Source organism: Gossypium arboreum, chromosome 7 (genome assembly GCF_025698485.1).
Source record: "Gossypium arboreum isolate Shixiya-1 chromosome 7, ASM2569848v2, whole genome shotgun sequence".
NCBI lineage: Eukaryota > Viridiplantae > Streptophyta > Magnoliopsida > Malvales > Malvaceae > Gossypium > Gossypium arboreum.
The window spans coordinates 48,502,528-48,518,428 of record NC_069076.1 but is presented as its reverse complement, the minus strand read 5'-3'; positions in this window follow the sequence as shown (position 1 = coordinate 48,518,428).

Below are 15,901 nucleotides of genomic sequence, written 5' to 3'. Positions count from 1 at the left end.
TTCAAATAATTTGGTGACTCGGTTTAGCGGTCCCAAAACCGCTTTCCGAATAGGGTCACTATAGGGATGTCACACATAAATTGTGACATGTATGATGAATTATTAGTTAGATCAAGGAAAAATCATGAAATAGGCATAGTTTGTTTTAGTAATAGATGCGGATAGCAGTAGTGATGTGAGATTGAAAAATCACTAAAAATAGTAGAAATGGAATTAAATAATGAATAAATTATGAAATCGAAGCCTGATGAGTCTATTTTCATATGGAAGAAACGAAACGACCATATGAGCTGTATGTTAGGAGTTAATTAAATTCTTGTGAAACAGGGCCAGAGTGATTTCTGGATCCACTTTTTTGAATTAGAAAATTCACCGTAAATTTTATCGAGATAATTAGAGGTCGTGCCTTATATGTACAAATTCATTATCGAGTCTAGTTTCATTAGAGACAAACAGAATAGGCATTGAAGCCCTGTACAGGGAGATATTTAAATCGTAAGGTACAGAGGTCAGTGTAGTCGAACCTTGAAACAGGGGAGACTTTAACAAATAAACTGTACTAATTGGCCCAACGAAAAAATTCTACAAAAATTCCCCCATATAGATATATGAGTCTAGTTTCGGGGAAAATTTACGGAATTGGATTTCGAGTTTCAGAACTTAAAATATGATTTTTAAAGCGACCACGATACAGTAGCTAGCTTGCCTGGAACAAAAAAAATAGGGGGAAATAAATGAAGTAAGCCGGTAACACCTCGTGTTCGATTTCCGGTAACGGCCATGAGTTCGGGGTGTTACAAAGAACCATCCAATATTAACACTTACACATTCGGCCACCATCCATAATGGCCTTAGGCACCTTACCTTTGCCGAGATTTATGACGAGATCTAGCCACTCCGGTGATCCAAGCTAATCCAAATCGACACTACGCCTTACTGCTCCTCCACTATAGAAACCATAAAATATTAAAAGAAGAACCCCATAAAGCCTATACCCATATTCGGCCACCCTCCTAAACTAGAGGGGTTTCGGCTTTTGGCCACTAGTTACTCTAGGAATCGTTTAGTGTTCGAGCACTTACCACAGTCTTTCTCCTCTTGAATCCGTTATGCCTAAAAGATGAGGGAATTGAACACCAACAAGTGAAAAGGAAATAGAGAGTTGCTGGTCAACAAAGATTCGGCACCCCCCTAGCTTCACTGATTTTGGCTTTTGCGGTATTTCGACAGAAGTGGAGATAAAGGAAAGAAACAATGGATGAATAGAGGAAAATAGTGGGCTGGTTTGAAAGAAGGAGAAGGAAGAAAAGGTGAATGGAGAGATAATAGATTCGGCTGAAAAAAGAAAAAAGAGAGAAAAGACTAACCTAAAGGGAGAAAACGGCACACAAGTATCTAAGTGCCGAAAATCCCTAACTAAACCCCCTTTACCGAAAATCCCCTCTCCAATCTCCCTTATTCGACCAACTCTATCTTCGTATCAAATCCCTAAAATCTCTCCCCTTATCCCTCCTTAATCCATGCACTTGACTAATTCAAACTCCTCCAACAGAGTCCACCTGGGTTCCAACACTTACCTTTCCTTCACGTAAAAATAAATTACCCTTATTTGCCAACACAGGGAATCGATCCCATGTTTTCCCTTAAGCTCCACACGCTACCTTTTTATGAGCTTAGTGGCATCACCCTTGCCACTTTACCAAAGCTCTTTTTGTGATTCATTTTCTCCCACAACTTTACATGAGATCACCTAGCCAGAACCCCTAACTCTTAAGTCCAAATTTTGAAAATTCTACCAGGTTTTGGCCAACACATGGGCCTTCTATATGCCCATTTACATACTCAAATTATGAATTCCATAATCACATACCAAATTTTAGAAACTTACTTAAAATATCAAGAATCCCGAAAACCCGAAAATCAGGATGTTACAACTCTACCCTCCTTAAAGAAATTTCGGCCTTGAAATTTACTTGATCCAAACAGTTGAGGGTATTGTTGACGCATTGCCTCTTCGGTCTCCCAAGTAGCTTCCTCCTTACCATGGTTCCTCCAAAGTACCTTCACTAATGGGACTGACCTCCTTCTCAACACCTTGACATCACGATCAAGTATTTGCACAGGTTCCTCTTCGAAAGTCAAATCTGACCGTACTTCGATTTCTGCAACTGGCACGATATGAGTTGGGTCAGAATGATATCGCCTTAGCATGGACACATGGAAAACGTCGTGAATACAATCCAGCTCTGGAGGTAACTGTAGCTGATAAGCCACCGGCCCTATCCGCTTAATAACACGGTAAGGCCCAATAAACTGTGGGCTCAACTTACCCTTCTTACCAAATCTCAATATCTTCTTCCAAGGCGAAACTTTCAAGAAGACCGTGTCCCCAACTGCATATTCAATATCCTTACGCTTCAGATCGGTATAAGACTTTTGTCGATCCGCTGCCTCCTTTAACCGATTCTTGATCACCTTAATCTTTTCTTCGGTATCTGTTACCAACTCTGGCCCAAAGACTTGCCTTTCTCCCAACTCTGTCCAACAAATGGGCGAACGGCACCTTCGCCCATATAGTACCTCATAAGGGGCCATCTGAATACTTGCTTGGTAACTGTTGTTATACGCAAACTCCGCCAATAGCAAATGGTCCTCCCATCTGCCCCTAAACTCAATAGCACAACCCCTCAACATATCCTCTAAAATCTGAATAACCCTCTCTGACTACCCATCCGACTGAAATCCAATCGCGTTCCCAATGCCTCATGCAACTTTTGCCAAAACTGAGATGTAAACCTTCGGTCTCGGTCCGAAATTATTGATACTGGCACACCATGTAACCGCACTATCTCTGCCACATACAACTTGGCCAACTTTTAAAGTGAGTAACCGGTTCAGACATGTATGAAATGAGCAGATTTCGTGAGCCTATCCACAATCACCCAAACTGAATCCTTCTTAGAAGGTGTCAACGGCAACCCACTTACAAAGTCCATAGTTACCCTTTCCCACTTCCAAAGTGGTATCTTTACCATTGTAATAATCCAAAGGCGCTTGATGCTCGGCCTTCACTTGTTGACATGTCAAACATCTCCCTACAAATTCGGTCACTTCTCGCTTAAGCCCAGGCCACCAATATAGCTCTCACAAGTCTCGATACAACTTACTCCCTCCTGGATGCATAGCACAAGGTCCATTATGTGCCTCTTTCAAAATCATCAATCTCAAATCAGAGTTTTTCGGCATGCAAATTCTCCCTCGAAAACAAAGAACTCCCTCACTATTTAACCCAAAGTCTGGATTCTCCCCCTTCTCAACTTGCTGAAATCGAGAAACCAACGACTCATCCTCCAACTGTTGCTTCTTAATCTGTTCTACCCAAGTCGGTTTCACTTGTAGCTCAGCCAATAAGCTTCCGTTGTCATACAAACTTAGACAAGCAAACATCGCCTTCAACTCCACCACAGCCCTTCGACTTAGCGCATCAACCACGATATTTGCCTTACCTGGATGGTACTCAATCAAACAGTCATAGTCCTTTAACAACTCTATCCACCTTCGTTGCCTAAGATTCAGCTCCTTTTGAGTCAGTAAGTACTTAAGACTCTTATGATCCGTATAGATGATGCATTTCTCCCCATACAGGTAATGTCTCCATATCTTAAGTGCAAAGATTACCGCTGCCAATTCCAAGTCATGCGTAGGGTAGTTCACCTCGTGTGGCTTAAGCTGTCGTGAAGCATAAGCGACCACTTTACCCTCTTGCATCAACACGCAGCCCAAACCTACATGTGATGCATCACTGTACACAGTGAAATCCTTACCAGACTCTGGCTGAATCAACATTGGCGCTTCTATCAAAACCTTCTTCAACTTCTCAAAAGCCTCTTGCTACTTATTTGTCCAAACAAAAGGTGCTCCCTTCCTTATAAGTTTCGTTAACGGTGCTGCCAACATAGAAAATCCTTCCAGGAATCTCCGATAATAACTTGCCAACCCCAGAAAACTTCGGATCTCTGTTACCAACTTCAGTGGCTTCCATTCCAAAATTGCCTCAATCTTTCGAGGGTCCACCTTGATCCCTACAGCAGACACAACATGCCCCAAGAAGGTAACTTCTTTCAGCCAAAACTCACACTTACTAAATTTTGCATAAAGTTGCTTTTCCCTTAACACTTGCAGCACTACACGAAGATGCTCATCATGCTTCTCTTCTGTTTCCGAATACACCAAGATGTCGTCAATAAAAACGACTACGAACCGATCCAAGTATGGCTGGAACACCCGATTCATCAAATCCATAAATGTTGCCGGTGCATTAGTCAAACCAAAAGGCATTACCAGAAACTCGTAATAACCGTATCGAGTCCTGAATGCCATCTTATAAATATCCACCTCTTTAACTTTTAACTGATGATATCCTGACCGAAGGTCGATATTGGAAAATACCAAGGGTCCTTTTAATTGGCCGAACAGATCGTCAATTCTTGGTAACGAATACTTGTTCTTGATAGTCAATTTATTCAACTACCGATAGTCAATACACATACGCATAGTCCCATCTTTCTTCTTTACGAATAGTACCGGTGCGCCCCACGGGGAAACACTTGGTCTTATAAATCCCCTATCCAACAACTCTTGAATCTGAGCTTTCAATTCCACCAACTCCTTTGGTGCCATCCTATAAGGCGCAATGGACACTGGAGCTGTTCCAAGTAATAAGTCGATTCCAAACTCGACTTCTTTGTTCGGGGGTAATCAAGGAAGTTCATCTGATAATACATCCTGAAATTCCTTAATGGTCCTAACTGACTCTACCGTGATCTCCTCAAGTCTAGTTTGACTTACAAGGGCCAAGTACGCCTCACAACCTTTCCGAATCAACTTCTCGGCTCTTAAAGCCGAAACAACATTGGACAAATAATCCCTTCATTCCCCTATGACCATTATCTCCTCATCTTCGGCAGTTCTTAGTACCATCCTCTTTGCAGCACAATCTAACGTCACCTTGTGTTTAGTTAACCAGTCCATTCCCAAGATAAGATCAAAATCCCCAAATGGCAGCTCCATCAAATCTCCTTCAAAATTTTTATCTTGTGTCATTAAAGGCACTGCTCTAAAAAGTTTATCTACCTTAACCGAATGTCCCAATGGGCTTACCACCGATACCACACTCGCAGTCTCCTCAGGAAGCACATCCAAAGCCCCAGATACATCACAAGCAACATACGAGTGAGTTGAACCCACATCAATCAAAGCAATGTAAGGCGTGCTATGAATGAAGAACGTACCAGTTATAACATCTGGAGCGTCACCCTCCTCCCGATGTCGTGCAGCATAAACCAACACCGGTTTTGAGCTTGACAGATGTCCAAGACCGCCAGTGCCCCACGCCCTCGTCCATTTCCATTGCCACCTCTACCTTGCCCACGACCCCTCTGTGGTGGTGGTCCTCCTCACCGTGGTTGGACATCCCTTTGCTCTGCAGCTAGCTCCTGAGCTGTCCTCCGAGGACACTCCCTGAACTCATGCTCCTTAGACCCACATCGAAAACATGCTCTAATTCGTTTCCAGCACTCCCCCATATGCACCTTACCACAGTCCCTACAAGCCTGCAGTCTATAAGTATTTATTGGAACTGCTCGAACGGGTTCCTCCATCCTTGCTCTTTTAACATTTTGATTCATGGTACTTGAGGGTCTAAAATCCCTCTTAAACCTGGGTTGATCCTTCTCACGATTCTACCGCTCAGTCCACTTCACCTCCTCGGCTATCTTAGCCTTCTCTACCAATGCAGCAAAACCACGCTCCCTCTGTGGAGCTATCAATATCCTAAGCTCATAGCGGAGGCCATCCTCAAATCAGACACTACGCTCATATTCAGTTGCCACTATCCCACTGACATATCAACTCAGCCTCAAAAATTCTACCTCATACTCCGTGACAGTCTTATTACCCTGGGTCAGATTCAAAAATTCCTTCCGACGATCATCTACATAACTAGCTCCAACATACCTCCCCTTAAAAGCAGTTTTGAATAATTCCCAAGTTACTTGCTCAATTGGGGTACTCTCCCTTACGGTGATCCACCATCGATATGCCTCGTCACGTAGCAGTGACACAGCTCCTTTCAGCTTTTGCTTCACTGAGCAGTCTAGATCGTCCATGATCCATTCTGTTGCCTCTAGCCAATATTCTGCCACATTTGGGGCTACTCCGGATACACCCCTAAATACTTCTACTCCGTTGGCCCGAAGTCGCTCCAGTATAGACCCCCTATTCACTGTCCCAGTTCTAGCTCCAGCAACCCTTTCCAGAACCCTTAACATGGCTTGAGACAAAGCATCATCCCCCGCAGCCCGATCATAAGACCCGGTCTCTGTTGCTTGTGGCACAGATGCCTCCTCAGTTGGCCTATGCCCTGAGGATGAAGATTCAGCTTGCACCCTTCCGCGACCACGTCCGCAGCCTTGTCCACGAGCTCCTCTTGTACTCATATCGAATTATCTGATTACAAGTTTTATGATATTAGTATAATGTTCCACTGTTTATTAAGAAAGTGTCTTATGGAAATATAGCAATTCAAGAATTGTTTTCGTATCCTCGTAGCCTAGCTACAGCCTCCTTTCTACCATTTTACAACTCTACCCTATCTAAAGTATCATAGTAGGGTCTCAATTCTATTCATAGCCTCATTTCATATATCGTAAAGAAAATATACTTACAGACTTGGTGCCAGGGATTCAGTGCGCCACTTCTTTCTTAATCTATTTAAAACTCGAAAACCATGTTTTTGATCACCGAAAATAGAAATTTAAAAACTTTGATTTGAAAACACCCTTTATTTTGAAACTCTTGATTTAAAACAGAAAAACTTGGACAATTTAACTTGTATACTCTGTAAAACATCTTTGAAAAGAAGTTTCAAAAACCATTTCCAAAAATACCCTTCTTAGGCCTAAGTTTTCGAAAAATTTTCGGACCCGATCCACAGCCAGGTTGTTGCAACCTAGGCTCTAATACCACTAAATGTAACACCCCAAACCCGGCCCAGACGTTATGGCCAAATCTGACGTGCCACATTGGAGTTGAAAACCCATGTTCCGTTTTCGTGTTTTAAAAACCATATATTTTGTTGAGTTAACAAAGTGAATGGAAGCTGGGCACCAGGTAGGTATCCGAGACAGAGGAGGTGAGCCATGAAGGCTGCTTAAGTACCAAGCTCTTCGATCGGATCCAATCCTAGACATGCCCACGACCATTGCCACACTTTGTTATATCGAGTTTAAATTTTTTTAAGTGGACGTCTTTGATAAATCGAATAATTATGGTGTTGTGATATTTTGAAATCAAGTATCATTTTGAAAACACGTCCTAAGTCTTGCCTATTTGTATAATTATCAACCAGTTTTAAAATTATTAAAAATAAAATAATCCTGAAAAGAAGTAAAAGAAAAGTTAAAATGGCCTTATTACAACCCAAGAATAAATAATAATTAAAGGAAATTTAAAGAAAACCAATGCTTATTTAAAAGCCCAAAGGCGATCACCGTGGCCACTCTGAATCCCCTCCGGCACCAAGTCCCCACATCAAGGCTCACCTGCAAGGTTAAGTATGACAGCCCAAAATTGACCCTAGTCGGGATGTGGTTTCGGGACCACAAAACCGAGGCATAAAAATAATTTAAAATTTATTTTGATGCCTATGATATGTGTTAATTTGTGTGTGACATTTTTGATGTTTCGATTTAGTGTTATAAATGCGAATTTCACTAGAAAGGACCTAGTAGTGAACTTTGAAAGTATGATGGGGAAATGTGTGATGACTAGTTGCTCATGCATGCAAAAATAAGGGATTCGCATGTCAAATTCCCCCCCCAACATGAAGTGGCCGGCCATGGCAAGAGAGGATGGGCAAAACATGTCATGAAACATGTTTTGTTGGTGCATTAGGGAGAAATAATAAACAAAGGTGTATGGGTAAGAAAAGAATGAAAAAAAAATGTGTGTGAGTGTGGTATTCCCCCCCCATTGCCGTGAGTTGTAGAGAAAGAAAGAAAAATTTTGTTCATCCTTTCTTTGAGCCAAAACTAAGGAAGAAGGAGGATTTTTGCTTCATGCTTGGTTTGGAAGAGATCTAGAAGGAGATTTGGCTAAGTTTGCATCAAGATTAAGGTATGTATGAGGTTGTGTTAGGAGTTTCATGCATGTTTTAGTTGCTAACTTGATGTGCATGATAGCCATGGCTCAAATCTTTGTTATGCCATGGAAATGGTATTTGGCCAAAGTTGTTATGGTGATAAAGCCATTGCATGCTAAGTGTGAAGCTTGATGATGATGCATGCAATGATGGATTGTCTACTTTTGAGTAAGATTTTGAGTTTTCTTTTGTTTAATCATGATTGAAGTTGAAAAGGGCATGATTGTCATATTCGCCATGATGCATTCATGAGCATGGTTCATGCTTCTTGCATGTTAGTTAAAATTTGTGTTTTGGATGGCTATGGACACCTTGAAATTCGCCATGCTCATATATGTATATATATGTTTGCACATGATGTTTTGGTTATGAACTAAGTGATGAATATGGTTGTTTAAAGAAGAAGATGTTGAAGAATGATTGTGAAATTGCAAGCACATTCGCCTAGCACACATATGAGTGCTTGATGCTATATTATAAGTTTTGAGCTACAATATGCAAAGCATTAACTAGTAAAATGCATGCTGTTTTTGTGAGGTATTAAGTGCATAATTGGCCTCAACATGTACATGAATATTCGCCTTGGGTAGCCTATTGAAGGCCTTAGCTTTTCCTTGATGCTCGAATAAATTGTATTGAATTGCTTGATGTAGTATAAAATGTGCATGACCATTGTGTATTCAAGCTAAAGAGTGGCCATATGACCATTTAAACTCCTTGTCATATTCGCCATAAGCTAGCACAATGAGGTTTTAATAAATTGAATTTGTTTGAATTAGCTCAAGAGCTAAGAGGGCCACAATTGGACAAGGGAAGGAAAAAGTGATCGAATAGCCGTAAAAGCCGCTCGACAACATCCGAGGTAAGTCCTCAAGAAGTGACCTTACTTGAATTATGTGGAATGAAATATGGATGTATTGATTATTGATTTATGTGTGTATGAGTATTCGAATAATACCCGGCTAAGTCCCAAGGCGATTATGCTAGTGATTAAAATTGTGTTTGAGCCTTAGTAACGAAAATGAAATATGTATGTCCAATGATTATTGATGTATGTGTGCATGAGAAATTGAATGATATCCGGCTAAGCCTCAAGACAATTATGCTGGAAATTATAACCGGTTAAGACCAAGGCAATTGTGCTAGTAGCTATATCCGGGCTAAGACCAAGGCATTCGTGCAAGTTGTTAAATCCGGCTAAGACCAAGGCATTTGTGCAAATCGTGATATCCGGGTTAAGTCCGTGAGGCCTTGGTGCGGGTTACCATAACCGGGCTATGTCCCAAGGCGATTGAACGAGTAGCGACATCCGGTTAAACTCGAAGGTATGTGATTTGAAAATTATAAGCTTGCTGGAAAATTTCAGCTAATGCACTTGTGAAATTTCCCAATGACAAGGTAAGTGCGGTGTGTGCTTTATGCGCTAGGAGTAAGAGCGTATGAATATCCGCCCTATGATGGAACGAGTTATCGGCCTTAATGAAGCCGTTATTTGTGTATGAACATAAGAGTTGGGATGGTGAAGTAAGTATGATTATGTGAATGTGCATTAATGAAATGATGCATTTGGTTATGTGAATGTATTGCTTTAATTAAAGCTGATTATATTCCTTGAGACTTACTAAGCATAAAAATGCTTACCCGCTGCTTTGGCTCTCTGTTTTATAGATTTCGCCGATAGCAATCGGATTCGGGATCAATAAAATCGAAGTCATCCACACTATCAACGCCTCTATTTTGGTATAAATTTTGGTTGAACTTTGAAATGGCATGTATAGGACTACCCTTGTTGGTTTAAAAATGTGGCGATGTATATGTATACGACCATGCGAAAATGGCTCGTAAAAGGAAGCATGAACTTAGACTATTTGTAGTTTGAATGTATATATATGGTGTCATGATGTGATTATGGATTGAAATGGGAGTGTTGGTCACATGATCAGCCATTGGTATGGTTAAAATGATCATATGTGAACCTATGTATGGCAAGACTAGTTGGTTGATGGAGACTACAAAATAGATAAGACCTACCTTAAAACAGATGCTGCCAGCTGCAGTGACGTGAATGTGAAAAATCACCAAAATTGTAGGAATGGTATTAAATAGTGAATAAGCTATGTAAATGAACCTTGATGAGTCTATTTTCATATGGAAGAAGCGAAATGGTCATAGGAGTTACATGTTAAGAGATATTGAAGCTATTGTGGAACAGGGCCAGAACGGTTTCTGGGTCCCCTGTCGCAACTTTAAAAATTTACTATAAATTATCCAGAAAGAATTAGGAGACATACCTTATATGTACAGATTCCATTTTGAGTCTAGTTTCATTAGAAAGAAACGGAACCAGCATTAAAGCCCTGTACAGAGAGATATTTAAGTTATACCGCGCGAAGGTCAGAGCAGTCGATCCCTGTAACATGGGTGACTTTAACTAATAAACTGTACCAATTGGCCAGACCAAAAATTCTAGAAATAAATCCATGGATGGATATATGAGTCTAAATTCAGGGAAAATTTACGAAACCAGTTTCTGAGTTTTGAAACTCGAGATATGATTTTTAAGGCGACGGTGATGCAGCTTCCAGCCTGACTGGAAATGTCAAATTGGTGGGCAAAACATGTGAACTTGGCTTGTTAACCCCTCGTGTCCGACACCGGCAATAGTCTCGGGTTCGGGGTGTTACAATTTTATTGGTATCAGAGCCATGGTTTAGTCGATTCTAGGACTACCGTGATGTGTTTGGGGTCTAGCTATACATGCCATTAAATGATGACTCGATAGTGTGGTGATTTCTGACAATTTGACTTTGTGTTTGCTTATAGCAATGGATCCCGATCCCAACCGAGCGATAGCTGATGATGTGGAGAGTGTGGCGCCTGCTCCCGCGCAAGGGACAGCACCGGTAGACTCTCAACCTATGGCCAGCAATCCGAATGACGAGGCTAGGCAAGCCTTTTATAGTGTGATGAACGAATGGTTTAATCAATACATTCGAACTAACACTACTGTTCCACAACCTCCATTCCCGACAAATGCAACCCCGCACCTACAATACCTCCGTGACTGACCAAATAAGGTCAAGTAAGCCCCAAATCAATAGGATTCAAAACATGGGGCCACCGAATTTAAGGCTACGGATGATGATGATGCCGAAGCGAGCTGAATTTTGGTTGGATAACACTATCCGGTGCTCGATGAGCTATCCTGCACACCCGATGAGTGCTTAAAGTGTACCATCTCCTTGCTACGTGAGTCCGCCTACTATTGGTGGAGTACTCGACTTCATGGTACCTAGAGAGCGAGTGACTTGGGAATTCTTTCAAACCGAGTTCAAAAAAGTATATCGACCGAGATTCATCGACCAAAAGCGAAGGGAATTCCTTGACCTTAAGCAAGGTTCTATGTCGCCATCGATCTACGAACGAAAATTTGTGAGGCTTAGCCAGACGCGAGAATGCATTTCGTCCAAGCCATTATGTAAACGCGCTTGAGGATGGGCTGAATGATGATATAAGGATGTTCGTTGGCATTCTTAAGATACGAGAGTTTGTAGTACTTGTTGAGCGAGCTTGTAAAGTCAAGAGCTTAGAAAGGAGAAATAAAAGCTGATGTGGGAACCGGAGAATTCGAAAGAGGTCCTCGGGAAAGTCTCTTCAACAAGCATCAAAGAGATTTCGAGATGATGCGAGCCGGTCTAGAGGCATTTCGGCTTTTCTAGACGAGGACGCGATCGACCCCCTGTGGCCACACGAGTCACTTCGATCGCCAGTGGTGGAAATGATCGCCGAGAGAGGGCGGAGTGTCCACATTGTGGCAAATGGCATTCGGGGAGCTGTTGGTTTCGTGATCGCTCCTGCTATAAGTGTGGGTCGGCCGACCACTTTATGAAGGATTGCTGAGGATGCATGAACGTAATGTAAGTCGAGTGGAAACCCGGTGCTACCATCGCCGAGGTAGGCCACCTAGAAATATGGGCAATGTTAGTGGCGGTCGAGAGGATCTAGAGATGCTACCATCGATCCGAGGCTCGTGCTCTCGCTAGGACTTATGCCATACGCCACGCCGAGGATGCTGCCTTTCCGGATGTCATTACCTGGTACTTTCACTCTTTTCAATACAAATGTGATTGCTTTGATTGACCCCGGTTCTACTCATTCATATATATGTGAAACCTTAGCATCCAAAGAAGACTTTGCCTATTGAGTCTCTTGAGTTTGTAATTCGGTGTCAAACCCTTGGGTCATTACGCGCTTGTCAACAAAGTGTGCAAGAAAAGTCCCCTAGTGTTCCGAGGTTCTTGTTTTCCCACGGACTTGATGCTTTTGCCGCTCGATGAGTTCGACGTTATTCTTGGGTTGGATTGGTTGACCATGCACGATGCGGTTGTAAATTGCAAGAGCAAGACTATCGATTTGAGGAGCGCGAGTAACAAGATAATTCGGGTTGAGTCTACGGACTTAAAGGGGTTGCCACTATAATATCGCGATGTTGGCCCGTAAATATGTAAGAAAAGGGTGCGGCGTACCTTGCGTCGTGTTCGATGACAAGGAATCGTAAAAGAAACCCGAATCTGCGCTCGTGGTTTGTGAATACCGGATGTTTTCCCAAGAATTGCCGGGTTTACCACCGTTCGGAAATATAATTTGGCATCGAATTGGTACCGTACCACTCATTTCGATAGCTCCGTATCGTATGGCACCAACTAATTAAAGGAGTTGAAAGCTCGGTTGCAAGAATTGGTGGATAGAGGTTTTGCTCGTCCGAGTTGTTCGCCTTGGGTGCGCCAAGTGTTGTTTGTGAAAAGAAGGATGGAACCATGCGGTCAGTAGATCGACTATCGCCGCCTTAATAAAGCGACGATAAAGAACAAATATCCGTTACCACGTATCGATGACTTGTTCGATCAATCAAGGGAGCCTCAGTGTTCTCGAAAATAGATTTGAGATCGGGCTATTATCAATTGCGAATCCGAGATTCGGACATACCCAAGACCGCCTTGAGTAACAAGATATGGTCACTATGAGTTCCTAGTGATGCCGCTTTGGGCTCACTAATGCCCCGCGGTATTTATGGATTTAATGAATCGGATCTTCGCACCATATTTGGATCGATTCGTAGTCGTGTTCATTGATGACATCTTGGTCTATTCAAGAAATGAGATCAACATGCTTGAACACCTACGGTTAGTGCCGCAAATCTTACGGATAAGCAATTATATGCTAAGTTCGGCAAGTGTGAGTTCGTTAAGAGAGGTTAGCTTCTTGGGTCATGTGGTATCAGATCGGTATTCGAGTCGACGAATAAAATTTCAGCCATACTTAATTGGAAGCCTCAGAAATATTAATGAGATTCGAGCTTTTGGGGCTTCTTGCTTATTATTACCGACGATTTGTAAAGGCTTCTCAACGATAGCCACGCCGATGACGGCTACTCCAAAAGGATGTTAAGTTCAATGGATGAGAAATGCCAAAAAGTTTCGATCAATCAAACCTTATTTGACCGAAGCCCCAATTCTAGTGCAACCCGAGTCCCAAGAAAGAGTTTGTCATCTATAGCGACGCCCCCTACTTGGATTAGGTTGTGTATTGATGCAAGAAGGTCGAGTTGTGGCCTGTCGCCGAGGCAATTAAAGCCACACGAGAAAAATTATCCGACCCATGATCTTGAATTGGCCGCCATCGTATTCGCCTTAAAGATTTGGCGACATTACTTATTTGGTGAAAGGTGCCATGTGTACTCGGATCACAAAAGTCTCAAATATTTGATGACCCAAAGAGACTTAAATCTGCGACAAAGACGTTGGCTCGAGTGTTAAAGGATTATGAGCTGGTCATTGACTATCACCCGGAAAGGCGAATGTGGTTGCGGATGCCTTAAGTCGTAAATCATTATTCGCTTTGACGATGAACGCGCACTTGTCTGCTCGATCCGATAGTGTGTTAGTAGCTGAATTGAAAGCCAAACCACTATTGATACATCAAATTCGAGAAGCTCGTAAAGTCGACGACGAGTTGGTCGCAAAACGGCCGAGTGTGTTCCAACAAGGACTCGAATTTCAAATCGACGATGACGATTGTTTGAGGTTCAAAGTCGTCTGTGTGTTCCAAAGAATTGAACTCATTTCGATAATTCTGAATGAAGCCCATTGTAGCCGAATGGCAATCCACCCGGGAGTACGAAGATGTACAATGATTTGAAACGCCGATTTTGGTGGCATGGTATGAAGCGAGACATCTCCGACTTTGTTTGAGATGTTTAATATGTCAACAAGTGAAAGCGAACATCAGTGCCTTCAGATTACTTCACCAATCACGACACCCGAGTGGAAATGGGATCGAGTCACAATGGACTTTGTATCCGGACTGCCATTGTCAGCAAGTAAGAAGGATGCGGTTTGTGACAGCTTTAAAACGACCCTAGTCGGAATGTGGTTTCGGGACCACAAAATCGAGGCATAAAAATAATTTGATATTTATTTTGATGCCTATAATATGTGTTAACTCATGTGTGACATTTTGATGCTTTAATTTAGAGTTATAAATGTGAATTTCACTAGAAAGGACCTAGTAGAAAACTTTGAAAGTATGATGGGGAAATGTATGATGACTAATTAAAGCATGCATGCAAAACAATGGCCTTGCATGTCAAATACCCCCTTTTTACAAGTGATGGCCGGCCATGACAAGGGAGTATGGGCTAAACATGTCATGAAACATGTTTTGTTGGTGCATTAGGGGGAAACAATAAACAAATAAGCATGGGTAGTAAAGAAAGAAAAAAAAACGTGTGTGTGAGTGAAACCCCCCCATTGCCGTATATGGAAGAAAAGAAAAGAAAAAAATTTTGCTCATCCATTTCATTCTCTCTTGACCGAAAATACTAGAGGGGAAGGGAGGAATTTGCTTCATGCTTGGGTTGGAAGAGGATTAGGAAGAGGTTTGGCTATATTTGCATCAAGATTAAGGTATGTTTGATGTTGTGCCATGAGATTCATGCATGTTTTTGGTTGCTAACTTGATGTTCTTATTAGCCCATGGTTCAAATCTTTGTTATATCATGGGGATGGTATTTGGCCAAGGTGGATTTTGAGTTAATGCCATTGCATGTTAAATATGAAGCTTGATGATGATACATGTGATGGTGGATTGAGGACTCTTAGATTTTCTTTGAGCATTTTGAATGATATACTAAGTTCTTTGTGTAATCGTGACCAAAATTATGGTGTTGTGATGTATTTGGCCATGGTACATCCCCAAGTGTGATTTATGCTCTTTGCATGGAGAGTAAGATTTGTGTTTCGAAATCATGTTCATGTTTAGTTACAATCAACTTGAGATTCGGCTCTAGCATACATATATGTATATATGTTTGAGCATGATGTATTGGTATGACGATATACTATCTTAAGGTATATACTTACTTATGATGATGTTTTGGTTATGAAGGAAATGATAGATGTGTATTGAGTTATAATATGGAAAGGTATTAGTTAGTAATGTATGCTGTTTTTGTGTGGTAATAAGTGCATAAATGGTCTCAACATAGACATGCATATTCGACCACATGAAGGGAAATTGGTGAGCATGTATTCGGTTAGAGGCAATCATATTGAAGCCTTGTCTTGGCTTAGATTGTTGACTAAATGGGTAATAAGTGAGGATGGTTGCCGAATATACAAACATACATATGCATGTGTAATT